Genomic DNA, 19806 nt, shown 5'->3' on the forward strand with positions numbered 1-19806 from the left:
GAAACGTTTGACTGCCTGTGTATCCGTGGTCTCATCGGATGCTTGCCGGTTGTTGGTTTTTGTTTTTAAAGAGAAGGCAGCTCTGCTTATGCTTATGGTTTCCTCCCAGGGGTTTAAAAGACCCGCCCCTCCCAGAGTGCATCTCCGGTTCCACCCGTCTCTCCCTTTGCCTCCTCTGCCCTTTTTCCCCGGCTTCCACGGTCTGTGCAGCAGCATGGAGCTGGCAGTCCTGGAAGACACCAGCGTGAGTGCGGTGGCGTCTGGCTTGGCTCAGGGTGCCCAGCACTTCTGCCTCTGGGGAGCAGCAGGTACAGTCACAAAGGAGCAGGAAGAAGCCCAACCATCAGGGCTCCTGGCACCTGCACACCCAGCTCTCTCCATCACTTCTCTGTAACCTCCCCACTGTGCTGCTCCTGTACGTGCACAGAACACCAATCTGAAGGCTAGCCGACTCCCACCCAGCAGCGCTGACCTCACCAGCGAATACTGTTCTCAGGCTTTGTCTTTGGGGTGCCCTCACCAATTTTCATATACTAGGCTTTATGTGAATCTAGCCATGGATTGTATAAGGACTGCTTGTATATCATATTATGTCAGCATAATGTCTAAATGACATAACATTCTAATTCACACAATGTCGTGTGGACATTAAGTGGACTTAACAGCTAGACATCCCGTAATAGTAGGATCCACCACCCAGGTATCAACCTGAGGTACTGTGGTGCCTTGCCATCTTGCTGTGATGCTGGAAGCGATGCCTCCAGCAGTCCACTTTCCAGCAGGGTTACTCAGGTTTCAGTGAGGCCTCCAGACTATGTCTAGCTGGGAAGAAAGGCCTGGAGACCTACTTCTGAAATTAGACAGTACAAACCCGCTACACTGTTGGAAGGTGAGGCCCATAGGCAGGGAGGTGCTCCAACTCCACCGTGGCTGCATGATATTGGGTTCCTTGTACTGGCGTGGAGGAGGCTAGTGCAGTACTGGACGGCAGTCTGCTCTGTTTGCAGGCAGGGTCAAAGGGAATCAAAGCCAGTTGAAGGCAAACCACAACCATGGTGCAATAACTCAGTCCTAATTGCATTCTTATTTGTTTATAGAAAATCGCTTAGGACTTTCCTACATTCTCTTGCATAAGAAAGCCACAAGAGTTTACGATAATTTATTTAATACTCATATGGCAATACTTTTAAAACAACAAAAATTGCATAATTAGCTCTCATGATTCCAGAAAGCCAATTTTGATTTAGAGAGTTTGATTCATTCCTGGGGTAAGGTCCAGATAGTATGACAGGATCCAGACCAAATCCAGGGGGTACATATGGTAGCTAACTAAAAAGGAGTGGGGGCAGGGAGAGAAAAAAATAAGAAATGGACAGTGGGGGAACAGGGCACTAACCCACCCAAGGAGAGGGCATTGCTTATATCTCCACAGGGAAAGAGGGACCAGACTTCAACCCTGTGCTCCAAGATGAGAATGCAACATGAAGCAGGGAACCACTACAGAGGTATAAGGGGCCAGACCCAATCCCAACTACGTGGACAGCACCCCTCCCGGCAAAAGAATTCACTTCAGAGGACAGCACTGAAACTGCAGCTAGGGGAGAGGGACATGTCTGATCAGAGCACGCGGGAGCAAATGAAGGGGGAGGAAGAGAGAGTGGAGCACATCGTGGCCCGCCAAGCCCTGAGGGCAATATTCCTGCTCAGAGAAGCCAAAGCACAGAGAGGACCATAGGGCCGGCCCGACTATGAGACACACATCCCTCACTGACCCATAGGGCTGTGGGGGACAACACTGGAGACACAGTGCGGGAATTGCACTCGATCAGAGGCCACCACACTGAGGTGAATCACAAAGGGAGAGCAACAGAACAGCAAGGGGAATAGAGCAATGTAGGCCCAAGGAAATACCAGAAATAGACTTTGGAGCCAGGGTGTGGCACCCCATCAAACTCCACTAGAAAACACTCCTAAAGTTCAACAAACAGGCCTTGAATGATTTACAAGCTTTTCTTTTTCTTTTGTCATTGGTTTTTGTTGTAGTTGCTTTCTTTTCTTTTGGTGCTTTGTTTTGCTTTGTTTTTTATGTGCATTTTATTATCTCTGCAGGTCATTCTAGATAAGGTAGACTGGATAAATAATCTGGTAGAGAAAACTACTCGATCGACAGTTTCAGGGGGACATGGGAGAGGGGAGGTGGGGGGAAAGGAAGTGCTGTTAACAAACCTAGAGACAAGAGAACACAAGTGATCCAAAATCAGTGGCAATGAAAGTATAGGAGGTCTGGTAGGGCTTGATCAAGGGCAATGCAACCAAGAGGAATTACTGAAACCCAAATGAATGCTGAACATAATAGTGAGACAGGGGGAAGGTAAAAAGAAATAGAGGGAAAAACTAGGAGGCAAAGGGCATTTATAGAGGTTTAAATGCTGGCATGTACATATGTAAATATATTTATATATGATGATGGGAAATAGATCTATGTGCATATATTTATAGATTTAGTATTACGGTAGCAAAAGGACATTGGGCCTCTACTCAAGCACTCTCTCAATACAGGAATACTTTGTTCTATTAAACTGGCATTCCATGATGCAAACTTCCAAACACAATCACTGAACACAAGAAGGTGCATAAGCAAATGTAGTGAAGAAAGCTGATGGTGCCCAGTTATAAAAAGATATAGCATCTGGGGTCTTAAAGGCTTGAAGATAAATAAGCTGTCATCTAGCTGAGAAGCAATAAAGCCCACATGGAAGAAGCATACCAGCCTGTGTGATTATGAGGTGTCAATAGGATCAGGTATCAGGCATCAAAGAACAAAAAAATAATATCATTGTAAGTGAGAGAGAGTGTGGAGTGGAGACCCAAAGCCCATCTGTAGGCAACTGGACATCCCCTTACAGAAGGGTCACAGGGAGGAGACGAGCCAGTCAGGCAGGGTGCAGTGTAGCACCGATGAAATATAAAATTTTCCAATAGTTCTTTAATGATTCCTCCCTTCCCCCAAGTGTAATGATCCCAATTCTACTTTACAAATCCGGCTAGACCAGAGAATGTACAGGGGTACAGATAGGAACTGGAAACACAGGGAATCCAGGACAGATAAACCCGTCAGAAGGGTGGTGAGAGTGGCGATACCTGGAGGGTGAAGGGAAGGTGGAGAGAAAGGGGGAACCAATCACAATGATCCACATATATCCCCTCCCTGGAGGATGGACAACAGGAAAGTGGGTGAAGGGAGACATCGGACAGTGTAAGATATGACAAAATAATAATAATTTATAAAATATCAAGGGAGGGAGGGTGGTCGAGGGAGGGGAAAGAAATGAAGAGCTGACACCAAGAGCTCAAATAGAAAGAAAATGTTTTGAGAATGATGATAGCAACAAATGTACAAATGTGCTTGACACAATGGATGGATGGATGAATGGATGGATTGTGGTAAGAGTTGTAGGAGCCCCCAATAAAATGATTAAAAATAAGAATTGTGTTAAGCTCCTCATCTTCTGTGAAAAATTATAGCAGAGATATGACTATATCATGATTAATTTTCCAGGTTTTTTTCACAGTGTTTACAATTATTATGGCAAATATTTGAGGTTGTACATATCCAAAATTAGTTACTTTTCTAATAAATAGTTCCCATTTTCTTTTTTTAGTTATAATCAAGTTAAATTCATAAGCGTTCTTGATCAATCAATTATATACTCAATTGTAATACACCCTAAATCATCAGCCATGGAAGGCATGCATTCAAGTGATGACATCAATCAATTTATTATGGATCAATTTGCAGCCAAGAGTTCGCCTAAGCCTGTCTAAAGTTTTGGCAAGACACTTGAAAGGCCTCACTAAAATTTATTAGTGTAGTTTAAATAGGTCTTTTTTTCCCCCCCAGCCTTCTGGCTCAACAAAGAGAATACTGTTTGCCCTCTGAACATACACATTTTATAGTTTAACATAGTAATGAACTTGCTTGCCAAAAATCACAGTTTTAAATGAGCCTTTATTAAAACCATTGCTGTGTTTTACTTTTTGTTTTATGTAGTGCGTTTCTATTTTAAACTCCCTCTACTTGAATTTGTCTAGCTTTCTTTATGTAAGAACATATTTTGAGTGCTGGCTAGAAATGAATTTTTCTTAATAGTTTTGCATCTTCTTTTCAAAAGGACTGCACCTAAGAGGTCCAATTAATTGGCACAGATGGTGCACATGCGATCTGTACATTTTTTGAAATAGAATTCAAATTAGTACTCAAAAGCATTTTGCTATATGATGTTCTATAACATGGTACAGTTTTAAAAGACTAAATATTTTAGATGCTGACTCGAGTTTCAAAAGCATTGCCTTGGGAGGGAGCCCAAAGAACCAGCTGAAGAGCTTTGTAAGTTAGTCTACCTTGTGAGTTTAGGATCTTTCTGGTTTACAGGATAAACCAAGTAGTAAAATTTTAAGTTGAGGCCAGGAAAAGGTGAACTTTTATAAGTCTTTCTGTTTCTAATAAAACCTGGGCTATTTCTTCTTTCTTCTTTTTTTAAACCTGCGCTATTTTTATTGATCCAAAAGTATCATAGCATTAATGAAAAAAATACATTTTTCTATATGAAATCTGGCATTACTAATGAAAGAATATTTATTTGAAATCAATAATTAGACTAACTTCATTTGGGAATGCTTTAAGAATACACTGACCTGAAAGTAAATTTTAATATCTCAAAGTATAATCTTTCATTTTTTATTATATTATGACTTTAGGTCAAGCTACGTTTTCTTTCTTAAATAAAATAGAAAAAAAATCAAATTTTAGAGACAGATGAAATAGCTGAAAGCCGCATGGTGCACTTATTGGCAGGAAGAACTGGATTTTGGTTTATTACACAGTATTCTACCTAAATTGTGTTGCTTTCCTAAAACTAACCACAACCATATTATGAAACGGTGGGTTCGTTTCAAAGAGTAAAGAATTCATTTCATTGGACTTCAGGTCCTATGTTGTCTACAGAAGGTTTGAGAGAATCTTTTGATAATTCCCACTTGGATCGAACTTTTATTTCTGAGAAGTAAAGATGCACAATGCTTAGTAACCAACAGTGACCAATACCATGAGTGGCAAATCTTTTCTATTTATGATTCATCTCACATGGTTGGGAATCGAACACTCTCAGCCCAATTGCTTCCTGGGTTTGGTCTTTCAAAAGCCGAGACCACTTAATGGAGCGTTTCTGAGCCAAAGGCTGGCTTGAGTGGTGGGCAGAGTTTCAGCTGGCTTAGGGTGTACGCTGTAAGAAATAACTGTATAATCACTGTTTTGGAAAAACAAAACATAAAATTCTAGACATTTTTTATAATCGCACACAGCCACACAGTGAAGATAGTTCTTTTAAAATAAGTAAAAGGCATCCTTGTAGCCTATAGCAAGAAACGAATATCATTACATTGTGAACACTCGGAGGAAGGGCATGGGAGGAAGTGCCTCATGCTCGGTTAAGACAGTAGAATCAGCTATTGTTTTCCAATTAAGAGTTCAGCCTTGAAAACATCCAGAGCGTTAAGAAAGCATCCCTGCTGGAGGACGGAGCCCACAGAAAGCTTGCCTTTTTGCTCTACTCTCCTTTGGTCTTTTCGTTCATTACCTTTCATTACCTGTTGTTGAGTCACTTCCAACCCATAACGATCCCTACGGCAGAGAACTTTCTGCACAGTGTTTCCAAGGCTGTAAATCGTACAGGAACCAACTGCCCCACCTCTCGCCCAGAGCGCTGGGTGGGTGCCCCACCTCTCCCGGAGTGCTCGGTGGGTGAACCCCAGGGCCTTTGGTTAGCAGTTGCTAGCACCTCCAGGGCTCACTATCTTTAACAACAGAACCGAATCCTTATTATTTCAACATTTTCTACTTTTAAGTAGAAAAGGCCAAGTGACCCTTATGGATGTGTGACCTGTGCAGTCACACTGGAAACTACTCTCAGAAGGGAAGTTGTGCTTGGTTTAATCTCCTTCTCTTGACATCACAGAATTCATAAAACATTCATCTCCAACTGGTTGTGTTTGTTAAGATCATTTGGAAGAGACAATGGGTCACATGCATGATCGCAGGAGGGATATCATGGGGCTTGATTGTGCACATGACCCACATGACCCATGCCTCAGACAGCTCCCACACTAGGGACACTTGGATGACTTAAAGGACCAGGGCCCAGACACAGATGGCAAAATTGCCAGAGAAGTAGTGGTGGCAACGGTAGCAGACATACTAACAGTGGTGGCAGCAGTCTCTCAGAGGGGTGTTTGGTTGTGGGCAGTCCTGGGACCCACTGGAGGAGACCCCCTTGCCTGTCTGTCCTCAGTAGCATCTGCATTATATTAATTCTCTGGCTGGAGGACAGGGGAAAAATTTCAATGCATAGACACTAAATGTTTCTAGTGAATTATTACAAAAGAAAACAAAAAAATAGATATTGCAACAGAACATATCAGGATGTGATTAAGACTGATTCTAAAAGGAGTGCAGATCCTCAAGTTGTAAAACGTTGCAATATTCAAAAGCCAACGTCTATACTCTTAGAAATAGAAATGAACTTCTAAAGTCAATGCATTCAATTGACAAGTATAATATTTTCCTATCCAACTGTGGTTGAACCAACCATTTAGAAAGAAGATCATTTTTTTCTCTTAAATTAAAGATGTGTCTAGTTACTTTCAAGTCAGTTCAACAAGGTGACCCCATGTGTACACAGAATTATCTCAACAACAACAATGAAACTTGTCTTCTGAGGGTCTCCGGGATTTACAAATCTTCAACCTTTGGCTAATATTTGCAGGCTCAACCGATTATGCCATCTAGGTTTACAGAAGTAGAATAAATACAAAGGTCTTTTGATTTATGTACAAATCATGATGCCATTGTAGGCTTCTTGTACAATCTTCACAAATTAGAAGGGATGCCACAGAAATAATCAAAATGCCATTATATAGATATATGTTTAAAATTAAATTTAGACTAATATACATTTCATTTACATGAAGAGTTAATCATTCAATAGCGATTTCCCACAAGAATCCTTAGCTCTATATGTACTAAAACTTATCTTTTGAAAAAATGTGCTTAGACTTAGCCTAATATTGTCAAAACTCTTAAAATTCTTGACAACTTCAGTAAAGTTGCATCAGCAGAAAAAAAACCCAACTCATTTGCTCTCAAGTCAATTCCAACTCATAGAGATATGACACATTTCTTAGTAGGGATATGCTCTAAAGATATTTTTTTTCAAAGTATTATCTTTAAAAATGTTTATTTTTTGCAGTAGGAAAATGAAAATGTATTTATTTATTAAATTTCCACAAGCCATCTTATTAGGGGCTATCCAGACATCATTTCATTCCATAGTTCAGTCATATCAAACAGCATTGTACAATTGCTATCAAACTCAATTTCAGTATATTTATATATGATGATGGGGAAATAGATCTATGTGCATATATATATATATATATAGGTTTAGTATTAAGGTAGCAGATGGACATTGGGCCTCTACTCAAGTGCTCCCGCAATGCAAGCACACTTTGTTTATTAAACTGGCATTCCATGATGCTCACCTTCCCGACACAATCGCTGAAGACAAAGCAGGTGCATAAGCAAATGTGGTGAAGAAAGCTGATAGTGCCTGGCTATCAAAAGATATAGCATCTGGGGTCTTAAAGGCATGAAGGTAAACAAGTGTCCATCTAGCTCAGAAGCAACAAAGCCCACATGGAAGAAGCACACCAGCCTCTGTGATCATGAGGTCCCGATGGGATCAGTTATCAGGCATTACAGAAGAAAAAATCCTATCATTGTAAATGAGGGTGAGTGCAGAGTGGGAACCCAAAGCCCATCTGTAGGTAACTGGACATCCCCTTACAAAAGGTTCGGGGAGGAGATGAGCCCATCAGCTGCAGTGTAGCACTAATGAAACATAGAATTTTCCTCTAGTGCTTAAATGCTTCCTCCCCCCCACTGTCAGGATTCCAATTCTACCTCACAAATCTGGGTAGACCAGAGGATGTACACTGGTACAGCTAGGAACTGGAAACACAAGGATCTACATATAACCCCCTCCCTGGGGGACAGGCAACACAAAAGTGGGTGAGGGAATATGTAGGACAGTATAAGACATGACAAAATAATAATAATTTATCAATTACCAAGGGTTTGTGAGGAAGGGGGTGGGGAGGGAAGGGAAAAATGAGCTGATACCAAGAGCTCAATTAGAAAGCAAATGTTTTGAGAATGATGATGGCAACAAGTGTACAAATGTGCTTAACACAATGGATATGCGTATGGATTGTGATAAGAGTTGTACGAGCCCCCAATAAAGTGATTAAAAAATCTATTTCAAAACATGTCCTTCCTTCCTTCTTGAAGTCTGTGCTATAAACTCCCCCTACCATCTTCCTCCAACTCCACTGTCGTCACTCTGGGAACGCTTGTTCTAGTTGTGGCTGTAAGTTCACCTACCCTGGGTTTCTGATTCTGAGTAGGAGCCCTTGGGGCTGGTGGAAACCTGTTGGGGCCTGGACCAGTAAAGTCAGTATTTCAAACCACCAGCCAGCTCTGCTGGAGAAAGATGGGGTTTTGTCCTCTCTTAAAGAGTTATAGTCTCAAAACTCACAGGGGCAGCTCTATCCTACCCTACGGTCATATGAATTCAGGCACTGACTTGCTGGTAGTTTGGTTTTCATTTGATCTTTTAGATATAGATTATGATAGAGATACAGATATAGATAATGATGTAGATGATGATATAGATAGATATAGATATATAGATATAGATGGCTAGGACTTTCTCGGATCCCCTTGGTCTATTTGAACTGCCATCTGTTGAATCCCCTTCAGGATGCTTTGCTTTCAATTATCTAGTTCACCAGTCCTTTCAGCCTTTCATTTTTACTTTAGAGTAGTTGTTTACCATTGATCTCCTCTGGATGATTTTATAGAAAGGTGTCTAATACTCACTAATAAACTTTTTTTTCAATAAGCCAATCTGATATTTAGTTAGAAGTTGACTTCAGAGGGTAGTTTTGGATCAAGGTTTATGGAGTATCTCAGGGGAGATAATTTTTAGGGAATCTCCTATTGGTCCACCACATCTAGACATTCTAGAATTCTGGTTCTGGTTCACATTTTCTCCTCTTCTATTATGATCCATCTACTCCTGCCAGAAGAGGCATTCCAGTGGTCAGGCAGCATTTAATTCTTCAGGTGTCAAGGAGATGATGCATGCTACAGTGCAGTCTCTTTGACGGTGCTTTGGTTTCCTCGTTTGGAGTATGGAAAATGGTACAGCCAAACGGAATGAATGAGAACAATGATAGATTGCAAAAAATATAAATACCTCTCAACAATTTGTGTAGTTGCTGTTAAATAGGAACCTTATTTTCTATGCAAACACAATAGGATAACATCTTTAAAAAGAAAAGAAAAATAGGCTAGTCTTTTGGTATCACTTTAATAAAGAATTGTTATTTATTGTGTTATACAAAATGATAACACCAACACATTTTTTGCCACTGGTATATCTATATTATTTATGTTTTTAAACAATAGTATCTCTGTTTTAAAGCTTACATTTTATTACCTATAACTGCATTTTTTCTTCCTGATTCTTAAATAAAAGGTTCCATGTTTGTATTTTGTACTTGTCTCTCCAAATGCATGGCTATCCCTGACTAATTTATAGTTAAATATGTAAGTGGAAAGTCCTTATTTCTGCTTATTTTAACACGTGTAAAAAAGAGTTTAGTCATATATTATTCATGTGATCCCTCCCTTTCCTTTTCCAAGAGAACTGGCTGTACCTGATCACATAGCTTTTTTTTTCACTGCTTATATTTCAACAGTTATGGAAGCAATAAATTTTAAGAGTAAAAGCCTGAGTTTAGAGCTAACTAATGATTTTTTTCAAGCTGACCAGATTATTACCCACTTATAGGACTGTTAGAACCAGCTTTAAAATAGCTTTTATTTTCATCAATGAGAACATCCACCAGCCATCAACCACCATATTTGACACAGCTGGTGAATGAGCGAAAGACACAATGGTACAGGATACAAAAACACACTGCAGTCCTCCTTCAGCACCACCTGGGGCCTCTTAAAGTATGAGGCAGGAAAAGGAAATATGCAAATGTTGATCTCATTTGCATAGAGCTGATTCCACTGAATGGTTTTCTTGGGTTTCCTAATGTTTTCACAATTTTCCCAGAATATCCTTATCAATCATTTTTCTTGTCAGTAAGGACCTCATGTTTTTGTTGTGTCCATGTTAAGTGTTGCCTGAAGGTACTGCGATTTCTGAATCCTCTCAGGGTAAGAGTTTCCCTGGAAAAGTCTATAATTCTTGACAGAAAAGAAATCATCATTACTGAAAAAGCAAATAGTAATGATCTCAATGCATACTAAGCAACAGACTACCAGACTTCATTCCCTGCTTTAATGGGACTCCTGATTACCATACGTGGAACATAAAAACCAAGCAGAACATTGGAGCTCGGCTGCCAGGCTGCAGTGATCTTCCCTCCGGGTACAGATGCCACCCTGTCCACGGAGCCTCGCTTGGTCTGTCAGTTACCATTATAAATGCCTGCCTTTAAGAGCCAATAAAACTTAAAGGCCCCCTTTCAAGCTAAGGACTAGCGATCTGCTTTTCTACTCAACATACCGTCTTAGGGAGAGGATGAGCTGACAATTATCTAGAAAAATCCAAGTCCAAAACCTACCTGTTATTGAATGGGGTTGTATTTCTCCTTCGTTTAAATGGACAATTTTATAAAAAGCAAACTGTGTGATGGCTCCTAATCACAAAGAGAGTGCTGAGGCTTTCTTGGTGATCTTCCTTTTGAATAAGCCTTTGAGGGAAATGCTTTATGGTTAGGCAGTATGCTCTTTTGTTCCATTTCAAGTGTCCATATAAATGTCACTCTATTGCTCTTCTTAGTTGCTATCCAGTTGGCCCCGACTCTTGACAATCGGATGCACAATGAAAAATAATGTCCCATGCCAAGATCAGAGCATTTTGATCAATAGAGTTTCCAATGATCGGTTTCAGTACATAAGCCAGCCCTGAGATAAATTCTTAGCCCCTGCACTGCTGGGCTGCCTGGCACTGGCGCTTCTCAGACCCACGACAGTCATCTGAGTCACCTCAGAGGCCCTGCTTCACACCCTGCCAGTCTGCGCTGCAGCCGTTCTGCTCACCCTGACGCTGGGCCAGCCGTTTCCATTTCAAGAACACGTCCATCTCCAATCTTGAATCCTGGACCAATCCCTTTCCTCTCAGACGTTTCAATCTGTGCCTCCGATCTTAAGGAAAGTCTTCCAGAGTCGAGAAGCGGCAGCAGATGCCGGGGTGTCCCCAGACTTGGGAACATCCTCCGTCTCCTCGCCGACCAAGATGACTGTTAAATTTACATCCTATAGGTGGATCTGAAGTAAAATGTATTTCGGCGAGTCTCCTATGTCTGCTCCCACCTATGTTCTCTTCTTTACTTCAAGAAATGTCCCCAGGCCTCTCTTTGTCTGCAGAAGCACCTGTACTTTAATCTGTCTGCCATTACAGAAACGGAGAAGTTAACAATGGTCCGGCTGAACCTGGATTTGGGGCCCAACACGTACTACAAACTGCGACCAGAACTGGACTTGGCCCTGTCTCTGGTCCAGGAGCCTCCTGTGGGGGGCAGGTCGTGCCCTGCGCCAGGTAAAATGTTTTCACTTCAATCAGTGCCTTGGCCTCACGATGCCCTTCACTTCAATCTGCTGCCCACGGCTCAGGACCGAAATAGAGACTATCCAGAAGACTCTGGGTTTGTTCCTGGAAATCCGGGTCCAAGGGCACCGAGACCCCGTGGATTTCCAGCCTGAGGACACCTGTGCGCGACTGAGACGCCTCCTTCAGCTTCTCTTCTGGTGGTGACCCTCAACCCCGAGCAGTGCCACTTTGCATCAGCCATGCCTGTCCCTAAGACTTCTAGAAAGAGCCTCTGCCATCATCACCAGCTGTTCATCAATTTCCGGGATCTGGGCTGGCATAAGTGAGTAATTGCGCCCCGGGGATTCATGGCGAGCTACTGCCATGGGCAATGTCCTGTCTCACTGACCACGTCTCTCCACAGCTTGAATCATGCGTTCATGCAAGTGCTGATGAGTGCGACCGATCCAGAGGTCCCCCCAAACTCTGCGTCCCCACCCAACTGTCCCCCATTTCCATGCTCTATCACGACAACGACGACAATGTCGTTCTACGACATTATGAGGACATGGTGGTTGATGAGTGCGGGTGTGGATAGCCCGCCCCCAAAATGTGATAGAGTATTTCTAGAGCATATTTCTAATAAAGCCACCGACTTGGTTGGAAGAGAGAAAAGGCAGCCTTGGTTTCTAATCCATCTTGATCTGGAAGCTCTACTAAAACTTGTCCAGTAGCATAGCAACATATAACCCCCACTGGGACACTGAACAACAGGTGGCAGCTGCTCATGGAGTTCATCTGCTAGAAATCCAGAGAGGGTCTGTCTCACGGAATGTGACGATAGAGCTACCGATAACATTCCCTGTCTCTGACTTCACAGAAACTTTAGAATGCCATCTTTAAAATGATGAATCTGTGCAAAAAGTCTTCTTTATTAGAGTTTTCAAATACTTTTCATTTTCCTCTATCAATCTGTCCACAAAAAGTTTAAGATTGCTGGGAAAAGTATCATTCAAGTACAAGTATCCATGTATTTCACTTATAAAAGGCCAAATGTAAGAGGCAGAGCTATATTAAAATAAGCTTGTCTTATCATTTTATTCAATAGAATATTAGCAATGTCAATATTTTAGACAATTTTCTACGTCAATTCCTTGCTACCAGGAGTGGTCTCTTCCACAAGCATTGAAAATATAGAATTATCTCATTACAGCTTTATTCTCATTTTTTAAACACGTCCACAACATTACTGACACCAAAATAATACCATATTTGTTCCTTAAGCTTTTGAAATGGAGTTTTCAGTAACGATCAAATTCATCACTCAGGATTCGAACTCATTTATTTCTGGGGAAAACAAACAACTTGCTAGACAATAGCTAAGCACTGGGAATAGGATGTGGAGCATGAACGCAGTCCTCCTGGCACGTCTAGTCTTGGAGGGTACCCGCAAACAAATAAGTACCAACAAGGTGTAAACTGTGATACACACTATGGAAGCCAAGATCAAGGTGCCTCATTGAAAATTCTACAAGCATGTATGATTACAGGAATAACAATGAGTCCAAGGAAGAAGAAACTGTTCTAGAATTGACTGTGGTGATAATTGTACAACTCTTCTTGAGCTGATTGAATCACTGAATTGCATGACATGTGGATGAAGTGCTAATAAAACAAAAATAAAATTGAGTCATTCAATAAATTATATGCATAAAAAGATAGCATGCTAGTCATTTCCAACATGCTTGAGAGATTACATGCTTTTCTTTGCAAATCTGTTTTTATGCATATGTAAGCAGAGGTACTCTGAGACTATGTCTGATTTTTAATTATAAAATTTCATCATCAAGAGTAGATTTTAGTGTTGGTAGGAAATTGAGGAGAAGAGAAATCTGTGCAGGACGGACAACCTTGACATTTTCTGCAATGAGTTACCTAATTTGACTTATTTTTCCAGTGCACTAAAGAAGACATTTTACATTTTTTCCAAGAAAATGCATATCTGAGAATTATAGCTACAAACTCTCAACACAAAATGCTTTGGTGAAGTTCTCCTTTTAACTATTATTTTATGGACCTGTGCCTGTCATTCTGCATGATCTTTAAGCTGATTCAAATTCCAGGTGACCCAGGAGTTCACAGCCATAGAGTTGAAGGCTAAGACCATTCAGTAGCAGATTGGCAGGCCTCTCAGCCAAGACATTCTGGGTGGGTTTGAAACACCAACCACTAGGCTAATAATTAAATGCTAAATCATCTCACTATCCATGGGCCTCTGTAAAACACATCAAAGCCCAACTGAGTGTCAATATATGCTTAGCATTTACTAATATGAATGAGCAGTGGGGGCTCAGTGAAAAACTCATCAAAGGTGACTAGGCTCACATGCTGGCTTCCACTTGTCTACCAGTGGAGGACTATTTGTTGAGATATTGCAGAACAGGTTTCAGGAGAACTTCCAGACTAAGATAGACTACAAAGAAAAGTGTGGAGATATACTTCCAAAAGTCATCCACTGAAATTTATAGAAATCCCAATGTTATGATACACAACCAATTGTGAAACACATAAACCAAATACTTTTTTGTTCTGTTGTTCATGGGGTCAACAAGGGAGCAAACATCACCATCAAGAGGTTATAGTGAACTTGCAGTACCCCAAGTGACTGTAACAAATAGCCTCCATGGCGTTTGCTGGTATATTTAAATTTGTTTCCTATCCATATACAATTCCTCAATTATTTATTCTCTAGGTGATAAAGTTTATTGTGCCACCCTGGCTGATAAACACATGTGGGGTTAATTGAAGGGCAGAGAGATAACTGGTTCAGTGAGCCTCACCTTTCTAGTTCTCGGGTCTCTTGCTCTCACTTCCTGTAAGACATCCCTGAGGAGAAGCCTCATGAACCTACCCCAATGCAGCCCTTGGTGCTGGAGCAGCTGTGTGGAGACCCTGCCAGCACTGAGATGCTTACACGCTCACTGATTCGGCTTTCCTTCTGCAGTCGGCATCATAGTGTGTGTTTTGTGAGATGGAGGAGGACTTTGTGGAGAGGTATTGGACATATGGGTTCGTGTTGGACTTGTGGGTTTGGGCAACTCTGGGGTTGGGATGTTTTCGTGATGTGTGCTAAACCTTTATATAAAACTCTCTCTTATATATGAGATCTGTGGATTTGTTTCTCTAAAGTACACAGACTAACACACTAGGTCTTTAAAAACTCTTATTAGAAATTTTTATTTACTTTAGTTAAAGACAACCATCAAGATTTGACTTGCAAAGTTATTTATTACCAGTCTTGATAACATATAGAAATAATCATATGTGAAGTATGCATATATAATGCAGACACATGAATGTCCCTAAGTGGTACTAAACAAAAACTTCAATTAATTTTGAATTTAAATTAAAATCAGTGATTCATAGAATTCTGTATCTTTAGGATGCCTAGCATGCTTTTATGCAAGGGGAAATCTGACTCCTCTATAATGATGATCCTCACCCAGGTGAGGCTACTAAGGAAATGTCCCCTTCAGACCTCTTCCCCAACATAAATTCCCCATTCATGCATCATCCCAGGCAGTTTCATGGGAAGAGTCACATTTTGTAAAAGGGTCAAGGTTTCAGATGTTAAAGTCAGAGGCTCATCGTGTTTTGCCTTTCCCTTGTCCTCCCACAACATTATTTCAAATATTTCTAAGAGAACTGCAGTAATTAGACCTGAACTGACTGCCACCAAGCTTTCCTATCAAATTTCTTTCCTGTTTATGTTTGAGTTACTCAGACATTATCTGAGTGCCCTTTGGATACGTAGGACCTTTTTTTTTTTTTTCCTTTCTCAACTCCCTTTGTACAAAGAATGTGAGCTTAGCTGACTGGCTTCTGGACTATATCATTGTGTTTCTGTGTTTCAATTGAGATGTCTCAGAGTAACGAGTGAAAGTCATAACTTGTCATCATAATGTGCTTTTTCCAAAATCAGGAGACAAAATAAAAGCAAAACCAATTTTTGTTTGTTTGTTTAAAAGGCTCCGTGCATGTCGTTGTTGCTATTGTTATGTTAGGGGATAGCGAGTCTGTCCATTGTTACGATGAGCCTCCTCATGGGCAACAGGAGGATGCATCTCTTGGTCCTTTGCCATCCTCATTACAGCTTGCTATGATTTAGCTCGTTACAGCTACAATCCATCTCCTTAAGGGTCTTCCTTTTTCTACCTGACCCTCTGCTTTATCAAGCAGGATGTCTTTTCCCAGAGACCAGTTCCTTAGTAATGACCGCTGGGGGTGGAGTGGGCTATGCATTAAGCTGCCAACCAAAGGCAGGGGTTGCAATCCACCAGTTGCTCCACAGGAGAAAGATGACAATATTTGCTCGCTCCCCTGAAGACGAAGTCTCAGAAAATCAAAAGAACATGTCTGCTTTATTCCATAGGGTCACTAAGGGTCAGAATAGCCTCAATGGCAGCCAATCTGGTTTTAGTTTTTCTTAAAACCCTGTCCAAAGTCCAGGAGACCAATTCTCACCATCCATACTTCTACAGAGGATCCTGACTGTAAGTCTACACCCGCCCCCCCCAACCACACATTTATTCTTAATTCTAGCAGGTTCTTTGGGTTTTTTTCTGAAGGACACTTCTGGTATATTCAATAGTCTTCACCAATATCACAATGCAAAGGAATCACTAGTTCTACTTTATTTCTTATTGATTGTTCCATTTCTGCAGGTCAATGTCAGTCAACAACATCCTTGTTGTTGTTTTTTTTAACACTTTCAAGAGGTCTTTGGCAACAGATTTGGTCAATGAAATACATTATTTCATGCACTGGCTGCTCTTTTCATGGGTGTTAATTATGGATCCCAGTAAAATGCAATCCTTGAGAATGTCATTCTTCTTTGTTTATCATGATGTTGTCTCTTGCTCCAGTTGTGAGAAATGTGGCTTTATTTACATTCAGTTTTGACTTTTAGCGAAGGCTGCAGTCTTTGATCTTCACTAATACATGCTTCAAGTCCTCTTCACTTTTCAACACTTTAATAAAATCTTCTGCGGCCGATAAAATCAATGCAGTGTGTTGTTTGATCGCTCAACTGCTACTTCCATGACCATTCATTGTGGATCCAAACAAGATGAAAGCATTAAGAACATCAAACTTTTCTCTTTATCATGATGTTACCTATTGATGAAGAGTTGGGTTTTCTTTGCACTTCGTTGTAATCCATACTGAAAGCTGCAGTCCTCGATCTTCATCAGCAAATGTTTCATGTCCTGTTCACTTTCATCGACCAATTTTGTGACATCCACATTTTGTAGATTCATAGATCAGTCAACTAATGTTGAAAAGCAAAGATGTTACTTTGAGGACCCAAGTGCACCTCGATTAATCCGTAGTATTTTCAATGGCCTCATGTATGGGAAATTTAGACATTGAATGCGGAATACCGGGGGAGGCTCGATGCATTGTATTGTGGTGCTGTCAAAGAATATTGAAAAAATCACAGATTGACTGCCACAAGAATAGAGAAATGTGCCTTGGAAGAAGTGCAGTCAGAATGCATTGGAGCAAGCATGGTGTGACTTTGTAGAGCGGCAGTGAAGAAGAGAAAGGCCCTTGACAAGTCAGATTGACACAGTGCTGGCTGCAAGATTTGGTTCACATGGAAACAATTGGGGTGCCGCTCAAAGAGGTGCAGTGTGTTCTGTTTGTTTTTCAGCTGTACACAGGGTAACTCTGGCACCTAACAACATGTAAATTTGCACAGTGGACCTATTAACAAATCTTCTTCGTATGCATATTATGCTGTCATTGAAGGGGTCATACCGCAGGATCGATATTTTTGAGGAGAAATCCAATGCCATATCTCTTTAATTTGACATTCTCAACCGAGTAGTCTCATTCAAAATGTATAAAACAGTCCTCTATGGCTCACGAATGTCTTGAAAATCTATTTAAAACTTTTCAATTTTATATTTGGTAACTTCTAATTCTTCGATTCATATTTTGTCAATTCTAGTCATGTGTTTTACAGCTCTTTCCTCTCATTTTAACACATGCTACACCAATAAATGACAGCCTGAAAACGTTGACTCTGTCCATATCATTGAAATCAGCTACACTTTGAAGAAAAGGACCAGGTAGCATTTAAGGCTAAGATTTGGGCAAAGTAGGCAATTCAAATTCAATAGTCACCCCGTGGGAGAAAGATGAGGCTGTATCTTTCTGTACATCATTATATAGAGTCACAACACCCTATGTAGGGTCACCAAGAGTTGGAATCAAAGTGATTGAGGGGGGTTCTCTGTTTTACATTGAGAAGGCAACTCCTCCCAGTCATACTCTGAATGCTTCCCACCAGAGGGGCTCATCTTCTGTCCCTGTGTCCGTGATCCACTATGGATACTGTATCTGTGTTCCACTACTATACATTCATACTGACCAACTTTCAAAAAGTAGATCGACAGGTTCATTTTCTTTGTCTATCTTAGTCTACAGTCTCAGTTGAAACCTGTATCGCATGGGTGATGCTGTTGGTATTTGAAACATAGCAACATGCATGTCACCACAGTATGACAAACTGACAGACGAATGGTGGGTTGAGTGCCTACTGCCTAATTAAATTTAATTTGGTCAAACAGAAGGTTTACCTGCAAATTATCCTCTTATGAAATGATTATGAGGTCGTTCTGATATGATTATTTTTACTTTCATTCCTATTTTATTTTATAGTTGGGTCTATAATCAGAAAATAGAGCAATTAGCTTTTATTGATGGAGCATTATTAGAACATCTAGAAGGTTACTTGGCTCCTGATTATTGCATGCAGATGCAAAGGTGCAGTTTATTAATTATATTATCTACCAACTGGAATTTTAATTTTTTAAATTTATACTCCTTTATAGATATTCTCATTCAATGTCAAACATTCTTAAAGTAACGTCTTAGGTTTTCAGTACCTCGAGGTCTTGTGCAGCGAATTTACCTAATATAATGTGTCTATGCCATCTTGACTGCTGCTTCCATGAGCATCGTCCATGTATCCAATCAAGACAAAATTATTGACGATCTCTATCTTTTAAGGGGGACTAAAGAAGAGATGTGTTTTAATTGTGGTCCTCGAAAAGAATATTGTTAGTACCATGCCCTCTTAAACACACAAAGAAATCTGTCTTACAAGAAGGATGGCGAGAGTGCTCCGGAGACGCAAGAATGGTGCGATTTCGTCCTGGATGCATCTGCCATGTTGTCAGGAGAGACCGGTCCCCGGAGAAGAACATCATTCATGGCAAAGCACAGGGACAGGGAAAGAGAGGAAGACCCTCAGGAGATGGTTGGACACCAGGGCTGCACCAATGGGCTCAAAGCTAGGAATAATTGTCAGAACAGCCCAGGACCAGACAGTGTTTGGTCCTATTGTGCATTGGGTCACTGGGGTAGGCACTGCTTTGATGACACAGAAACAAAAATGGATATGCTGGGGCAATTAAGAGTGGGTCATTCCTATGAGTTTTAAGATTTAAAGAATATTAGAAAGAGTAACTTTCTTACAAAGGAAATAATGATCATTTTCTAATCGGTTTATATCTTATGTCCAAACGTAAAGACCTATTGTATCACTACAACTACGAACTTTCCTGTTGTGATTGGGGATTAGTAGAGGCTATACCCCGAGACTCCTAGCCTTGAGACTGTGTGAGGCACCTATTTCATTTATTTCCTATCACGGAGAAGAACACAAAGTCAGAGGAGTAATTCACTCAAAGTCCCCAGACTAGTCACTGAGTCAGCATATGACACAGGGGTCTTAAGTCTACGGTCCAGCATCTTATCCTCAGTGCTTTCAGATACTGGCTTTGGGTTTTGTTACCTAAAGTTTATGCATTATATTTTACCCTTACCTAGAGTTTAATTAGAAAAAGGGTAGGACTTTTTAATACTATTCTTGGAAATGTTACAGAACATGTATATGTTTATATAACAAACCAATACATAATCTAATTAAATTATTTATTAATTAACTGCAGGAAAAGGGGGTAAAATTTAGAAACTAATTAAGCATCTGTAAGAACTGCCATTTTTGGCT

At 40.7% G+C, this 19806-nt stretch overlaps 1 pseudogene; it reads left to right on the top strand.

Annotated features, from left to right (window-relative positions):
* Positions 1–214: 214 nt before the first annotated feature.
* On the top strand, positions 215–12324 carry LOC142440617 (growth/differentiation factor 3-like; annotated as a pseudogene).
* Positions 12325–19806: the final 7482 nt, after the last annotated feature.

This window comes from Tenrec ecaudatus, chromosome 2, assembly GCF_050624435.1.
Source record: "Tenrec ecaudatus isolate mTenEca1 chromosome 2, mTenEca1.hap1, whole genome shotgun sequence".
NCBI classification, from domain to species: Eukaryota; Metazoa; Chordata; class Mammalia; order Afrosoricida; family Tenrecidae; genus Tenrec; species Tenrec ecaudatus.